The 8,469-nt window shown below is 37.0% G+C and overlaps 1 pseudogene; it reads left to right on the plus strand.

Moving 5' to 3' along the window:
- The first annotated feature begins 5,106 nt into the window (after positions 1–5,106).
- Positions 5,107–5,544, plus strand: LOC100959943 (annotated as a pseudogene).
- Positions 5,545–8,469: the final 2,925 nt, after the last annotated feature.

Genomic DNA, 8,469 nt, shown 5'->3' on the forward strand with positions numbered 1-8,469 from the left:
AGAACTGCAGGATACCATCGAGCATACCACTATACATATCATGGGAGCCTTAGAAGGAGAAGAGAGAGAGAAAAAACAAAAAGAATATTTGAACAAATAATAGTTGGAACTGTTTCAATTTTGATGAGAAGTGAATCTGCACATTCAAAAAGTTTAAAAACTTCAAAGTAGGATAAACAGTGAGTTCCACACCTAAACACATCATAGTCAAATCATCAAAATACAAAGACAAAGGGAGAATTTTGAAAGCAGCAAGAGAGAAGAAATTCATTCATAAAATGCATGTTCAATAAGATTAATAACTGGCTTCTTATTAGAAATAATGAAGGCCAGAAGACAGTGGGATGACATATTTAAAGTGCTGAAAGAAAAAGGTTGTCAACCAAGAATTACATATCCAGCATAACTATACTTAAAAACTAAAGAAGAAATTAGAACATTCTCACATCCACAGAAATGGAGAGAACTCATTCCTAGCAGACCTGACCTTTAGGTGGAAATTAAAGGACACTGGAGAGTAACTGAAATCCATATGAAGAAATAAGGTAAAGGTAAATCCATTGGTAAATATAAAAGACAAAACAAATGTATTTTTGTTTGTAACTCTCTTCTCCCATTTGATTTAAAAGACAACACATAAAGTAACAACTATAAAATTGTTGATGGGCTTATAATGATAAATATGTAATTTGTATGATAGCAATAGATCAAAGGATGGGAAAGAAACAGAGCTATATTAAAGCAAAATTATTTTATACTATTGAAAGTAAGTTGGCATTAATCCAAACTAGATTGCTCTAAGTTAAGATATATATATTATTGAAATATAATTATATTTATATTATTGAAAGTAATTTGGCATTAATCCAAATGAGATTGCTCTAAATTAAGATGATAACTCCAGGGAAACCACTAAGAAACTAACTAAAAATTGTACAGCAAAAGATTAAAATGATATGCTAGAAAATATTCACCTGATACCAAAAGAGCAGTGATGGATATATAAAGGAACAAAAAGGGAAAACACACATGGACCAAAAAATAAATAAGCAAATAAATCCTACCCTACCTGTCATTACATTAAATGTAAATGAATAAAACAGTCTAATAAAAGGCAGAGATTGGTATAAAAAATAAAAACACAAAAACATGATCTAACTATAGTTTTACCACAAGAGACACATTAGGCTTAAAAACATAAACAGGGCAAAAAAAAAAAAAATGAATGTAAAAAGATACAATGAAAGGGTGGCGCCTGTGGCTCAAAGGAGTAGGGCACCAACCCCATATATCAGAGGTGGCAGGGTCAAATCCAGTCCCAGCCAAAAACTGCAAAAAAAAAAAGATACAATGCAAACTACACCAAAGGAGAACTGGAGTGACTACACTATCAGAAAAAAATATAACAAAGAAAGATTAAAAGTCCCCAAAAGATAATTCTGGAAAAAAATTCAAAAAAATTATTTAAAGGACATTTATATTTTAAAGGGGGATTTATTTGAGAAATATATTAAAAAAGCAAACAAACAGGACACTCCATAGGACACTTTCCACAACATAACAGGCAATAATAACATACATGGTTTTGTAAGCATAAATAGGTATAAACCTAGCATAAATAGGTAATAACAGTTGCATAGGTATAACATTTATGAGCAGATGAAGCATATTGATAAAGAAACAGGTCAGGAATGGAATATATAAACACATATCACTATTGTTGATAAAGTATGCACCCCGCTTTATAATGGTGACCATCTGAAATATTGTGACAGGAGACCTAAGTCTTTCAACAAGATTGATCAAAAACCATGATGAGTCATACTCCATATCAAAGAGCTGAGATCTCAAAAAATTTTATCTTGAGATAAAATGTGTATGCACAAAAAGGACCTCTCTTTGTTATTGTGAAGGTTTTGATGTTTTTATGAATGCACATGATGCTTACACCCAAAGTCAATGTTGTGCTAAAACACTTTCATGCTGTTAAATTTGCAAAAGAGAAATGCATAAAACAACTTAAAAATCTATAAAAGTTTTTTCACATGGTTTATACCTTCAGTATGGGAAATACTACAAAAATGAAATTCATAGCATAGCAAATTGGAAGTATTGTGAAGGGACAGAAGTTGTATATGACCAAATAATTTGGGAGGGGAGATTTCTTATATTTTTCATGTGCATTATGATGTCTATAATCTTTAAAACACTCACTGCACTTGTATTTGGAGAATGGTTGTGATCTACAAATTTTGTAAGTATATGCTGTTCATTTGGAAGTCTGGTTATTATTTGGCCATTGCAATCAAGTGATTTTCTGCTTCTATAGCACCAATAAAAATCTAGTTTTAAATTTTTATCTTTCACCCTTAAGAAGACTCGCACACTTATCACAGCCTTTTCGTGAGGGAACAATTACCCAGATTTCTTCCATTGTGTTATAAAGAATACATTAGGAAGGAATACTATTCATATTTCCCAATACTAAGTCTGTATTAGTCTGGATTCTTCAGAAAGACAGAATCGATAAGATATGTATATAGATATATGAGAGGGGATACTTTTAGGGGAATTGCCTCATGTGATTATGGTAGCCAGGAAGTCCCACTTCTGCAAGCTGAAGACCCTGGGATGCCAGTAACATGGCTCAGTCAAAGTCTAAAGACCTGAGCCTAGGGACGCCCTTGATGTAACTATCGGTCTAAGGCTAAAACCCTCAGGACCTAGAAGCCCTGTGGCGTAAGTTCTGGAGCTCAAAGGCTGGCAACCCTGTAGCTCTAACATCCAAGGCAGCAGAAAAAATGTCTGTTCTAGCTCTCAAAGAGAGACACCAATTGGTTTTCTGTATTTGCTCTCTCTAGGCCCCCAGCTGATTGAATGGAGCCCATCAACATTGAAGGAAAATCTTTCCTAACTAGTTCACCCAGACTCAACACTGATCTTCTCTGGAAACACCCTCAAAACACACTAAAAATAATGGTTTACCAAGTTTCTAGGCATTCCTTGACCCAGTCAAGTTGACACCTAAAATTAAATCCAAAAATTTACCTTTTGTCAATTTGGCACCTATAGGTATCCCTTTAAGTCATTCTTAATTTCCAAATACAGACAATAACAACATAAGACTTCTGCCTAACATTATGCAGCTATCATGGATACAACCCCAAACGGACTGATCCCTTCCCCAGAATTTGGCTTTCAGGATTTCATCATTTGTGATTTTAATCTTTTGGGATTGTCATTTTCAGGATTTTAGACATAAAGGATTTTATGGATTTTAGAGTTTAAAGATTTTGATATTTAGGGCTGTGGATCTTTTGGGATTTCAACATTTAAGATTATAGTGTTGGACATTGTATATTTTGGGATTATGATCAGGACCACCTAGCAAGACAACTTTTGAAAGTGACTCAAGAAGAAATAAAAGGTCTCTATAGACCTGTAACAAATAAAGTGATTGAATTAGTAAACAAACAACTTTCTGCAAAGAAAAGCCTAGGCCCAAAGGGGTTCAAGGATGAATTCTACCAAATGTTCAAAAAAAGAAGTAACAATCTTTCACAAACTCTTCTAAAAAATCAAGTGGGAATTTCTCCCAACTCATTTTATGAAGGCAGTATTACGCTGACACCAAACCAGAAACATTGCAAGAAAACTACAGACCAATATCCCTTGTTAATATAAATGAAAATATCCTCAAAAAAATACCATCCAACTGAATTCAGAAACATACAAAAAGGACTACATCCAGTGGCCAAGATTTTTCTTAGAAATGCAAGGTTACGGCTCGGCACCTGTGGCTCAAGCGGCTAAGGCGCCAGCCACATACACCTAAGGTGGCGGGTTCGAATCCCCAGCCCAGGCCCAAACAACAATGATGGCTGCAACCAAAAAATGGCCAGGCGTTGTGGCGGGTGCCTGTAGTCTCAGCTACTTGGGAGGCGGAGGCAGGAGACTCGCTTGAGCCCAGGAGTTGGAGGTTGCTGTGAGCGCAATGCCATGGCACTCTACCCAGGGGGATAGCTTGAGGCTCCATCTCAAAAAAAAAGAAAAAAAAAGAAATACAAGGTTACTACAACATGAAAAATCAGTGTAATATACCATATTAATAATGGACAAATACCACATGATTATCCCAATGTATACAGAAATAACATTTGGTAAAATTTAACACCTTCTCATGATAAGAACACTCAATAAACTAGGAATAGAAGGATGTCTCCTCAACCTGATACATGTCATCTAATTGAAAACCTAGAGCTAATATCATACGAAATAGTCAAGACTGAATTCTTTCTCCTCAAGATCAGGAATAAGACAAAGATATCCATTCTTGCCACTTTTATTCAGAAGTTTACCAGAAGTAGACTAGCCAGGGCAATTAGGTAAGAAAAAAATAAAAAGCATACAGATTAGAAAAGAAAAAGTAAACTATATTCACCGACACACATCTTGTATATAGAAAATATAAAGGAATTCTACTTCTAGAGGTAATGAGTTCACCAAAGTTGCAGGGAACAAGATAGTATATAAAAATCAAATGTATTTCTCTACACTAACAATGAACAATCCAAAAATGGAATTAAGAAAACATCCATTTTCTTTGGTATCAGAAAGAATAAAATATTTAGAAATAAATTTAGGAAAAGAGCAAGACATTTGGAAACTGCAAAACATTGTCAAAAAAATTAAAGAAGACCTAAATAAATGGAAAGATACCCTGTGTTTGTGGACAGGAAGACTTAATAATGTTAAGGTGGCAACACTTTCCAAATTGATCTACAGGACCAATGCAATTTCTATCAAAATCAAGGCTTCCAGAGAGGCAGCGGGTGAGGATTTCTTAGGCAAGCGCATGTAATCTGCAGCCATCCGTCCTTTGCACGGTGGCGGCTGACCTGGGTGGCCTCCGAATAACAGCTAGGGAGGGGGACTGGAATTGGTTTTGATCTTTTTTCTCCTTAACTTAAAGGCCCCCGTGAAGCAGAGGGATGGAGGATCAGGGGATTTGGGGACTCAGAAAGGAGAGCTGACGGGAGGGATCATGTGAAGATCAGAGTTAAGTCAGGCAGTGTTATTTCCTAGAGAGTGGTCTCCTAAGACAAAATGAAGTTCAATCCCTTTGTGACTTCGGACCGAAGCAAGAACCACAAAAGACATTTCAATGCACCTTCCCACATTTGCAGGAAGATTATGTCTTCCCCTCTTTCCAAAGAGCTGAGACAGAAGTACAATGTTTGATCCATGCCCATCTGGAAGGATGATGAAGTTCAGGTTGTCCGGGCGCACTATAAAGGTCAGCAGATTGGGAAAGTAGTCCAGGTTTACAGGAAGAAACATGTCATCTACAGTGAGCGGGTACAGTGAGAAAAGGCTAATGGCACAACTGTCCACGTGGGCATTCACCCCAGCAAGGTGGTTCTTACTAGGCTTAAACTGGACAAAGACCGCAAAAAGATCCTTGAACAAAAAGCCAAATCTCGCCAAGTAGGAAAGGAAAAGGGTAAGTACAAGGAAGAAACAATTGAGAAGATGCAGGAATAAAATAATCTTATATGCAACTTCCATTAAACACTGCTTAAATGAAGAAAAAAAATCAAGGCTTCCTCTTTTGCAGAAATTGACAAACTAATCCTAAAATTCACATGAAAATGCCAAGGGATGTTGAATAGCTGAAACAATTGAAAAAGAACAAAGATGGATAACTCCTACTTCCTGATTTTAAAACTTTCTACAAAGCCACAGTAATCAAGGTAGTGTAGTAATGGATAAAGATGAGATCAATAGACTAGAATTAAGTGTTCAGAAAGAAACCGATATATTTATGGCCAATTAAATTTTTACAAGAATGCCCAGGCCATTCACTGAGGGAATAAGTATCTTTTAATAAATCATGTGGATGCAACCAGATGTCCACATCCCCTTATTTCATGCAACGTACAAACTTAACTCAAAAGATATCAGAGATTTTGCAAATGTAAGAACTAAACCTATAAAATTCTTAGAGGGAAACATAGGAATAAATTTCATGGCCTTGAATTAGACAACGGTTTCTTAAATATGGTACAAAAAACATAAGGGATAAAAGAAAAAAACAGATGAACTAAAGTTCACCAAAATTAAAATTTTTGTATTTCAAAGGACATCATCAAGAAAGTGAAAAGGCAATCCACAGAACAGGATAAACTATTTGGAAAACATGTATCTTACAAGGAACTTGTATATAGAATGCAGAAGGAACTCTTGCAAGTCAATAAGAAAATAATCACAAACGACCCAATTAAGAACCGAGCATAGGATTTGAATAGACATTTCTTCAAAAAATATAAATAACCAATAAGTACATGGAAAGATATTTGACATCATTAGTCATCAGAGAAATAGAAATCAGTCCACCATGAGCTATCACTTCATATCCACCAGGATGGCTACAATCAACAACCAAAAAATAGTAAGGGTTGGTGAGGATGTGGAAAACTTGCAACCCTCATACATTACTGGTAGGAATGTAAAATGGTATGGTCACTTTGGAAAATACTTTTATAAGTTCCTCAAAATATTAAACTTAGAGTTTTACCTTATAACTCAGAAATTCCTACTCCTAGGCATATACTCAAAAGAATTGAAAATATATGTTCACACAAAAACTTCAACCTTAAGTGTTCATAGCAGCATTACTCGTAACAGCCAAAGAGTGGAAACAATCCAAATATTCATCAACTGATAAATGGTAAACAAAATGTGGCGTATCCATACAGTGAAATATTATTCTGAAATTAAAAGGCAGCGTCTATGGTTCAGTGAGTAGATCGCCGGCCCCATAAACTGAGGGTGGTAGGTTCGAACCTGGCCCCGGCCAAACTGCAACAAAAAATAGCTGAGCACTGTGGTGGGCACCTGTAGTCCCAGCTACTCAGGAGGCTGAGGCAAGAGAATCACCTAAGCCTAAGAGCTAGAGGTTGCTGTGAGCTGTGACACTCCCTAGCACTCTACTGAGGGCGACAAAGTGAGACTCTGTCTCCAAAAAATAAATAAAATAAAAGGAATGAAGTTCTGAAACATTTTACAATTGGGAGTAAACTTTGAAAATATTATGCAAAGTGAAATAGCCAGGCAGAAATGTCACTTATTTTAGGATTCCATTTATAGAAAATGCTCTGAATAAGCAAATCCACAGAACAAGAAAGTAGACTAGAGCTGTAAGGAGCAAGAGGGAAGGGAAAATGAGGACTGACTGATAACAGGTGTGGAATTTCTTTGGGTGGAGTATTGAAAAACTTTGGGAATTTTACTATAGAAACAATTGCATAGCTTTGTGAATAAACTAAAAACTACTGAAATTATATCTATCAAAGGATAGACTTTATGCTTTGTGGATTATATCTCAATAAATCTGCTATTAAAAAAGTGGAAACAATCCCAATATGTGTGTCAATGGCCTGCTTGGGGGAAAGGCAGGGAGAGGGAGGTATACGGTGCAAGAACCAAACTTGGGGATGAAAGACCCAACTTTGCCATTTATTTGCTCTATGACCTGGAGTCACTTAACCACTCTGAGGCTTGGTGTCCATATTTGAAAAAGTAGGAAAAATTGTATAGCCCTGAAAGCTTTTGTGTGGGTTAGATAAGATAGTGTTTGTGAAAACATCTTAATACCTGTATCTCTACTTAAGGGTTAGCTATAATCCTAACATCCTGCATTGTCCTCTGCAGCAGCAACTCTTCCTGTAACATTTAAGCTGCTAAAGAGTGATCTAGGCACTTTCATAGAGTCTGTCCCTTACCCCTGGCGCTCAGTGCTTCACATAGCATTCAGCATCGCAGATACTCTTGCAGGCATCCTCAAACTACAGCCCCCGGGTCACATGCGGCCCGCCAAGGACATTTATCCAGCCTGTCGGGTGTTTTTGCTGCCGCTGCCAGTCCTGCTTAGCAGCCGACTCATCCCGGGGCCCACAGTCCGGCCCTCCAACGGTCTGAGGGACAGTGAACTCGCCCCCTATTTAAAAAGTTTAAGGACCCTGCTCTATAGCATAAACTTATTTAACAGTGGAGCACAAGGGCAGGCCTGAGGCTCTATACGTCATGAGATTTGATAGTAAGCTTCAGGTAAGTGAAATATGGTGTTGTGGGAGACACAGACCGAAATTTATAAGTACAGTAGAACCTCTGTAAGTTGACCCCCCAAGGGACTGTTACAAACTGGTCAACATACAAAGGTGGTCAGCACAAGGAACTAGGCCTGCTGTAGTTATACATACGCATGGTGCATATCTGGTCTGTGAAAACTAGGTCACCTTAAAGAGGTGGTCAACATGGGGAGGTCAACTATGGAGGTTCTACTAGACTTATAAGTACAGTCCTTGTGATTACAAGCATGTAATTACGATGAGATGAGCAGATAATCACGTGTACACATCTGTGCTTTTCAGATGTGTTTTTTTGAGCTACAAGATGGGGACTTTTGGG

The sequence above is a fragment of the Otolemur garnettii genome, unplaced genomic scaffold, assembly GCF_000181295.1.
Source record: "Otolemur garnettii isolate 467f Iridium unplaced genomic scaffold, OtoGar3 scaffold00017, whole genome shotgun sequence".
NCBI classification, from domain to species: domain Eukaryota; kingdom Metazoa; phylum Chordata; class Mammalia; order Primates; family Galagidae; genus Otolemur; species Otolemur garnettii.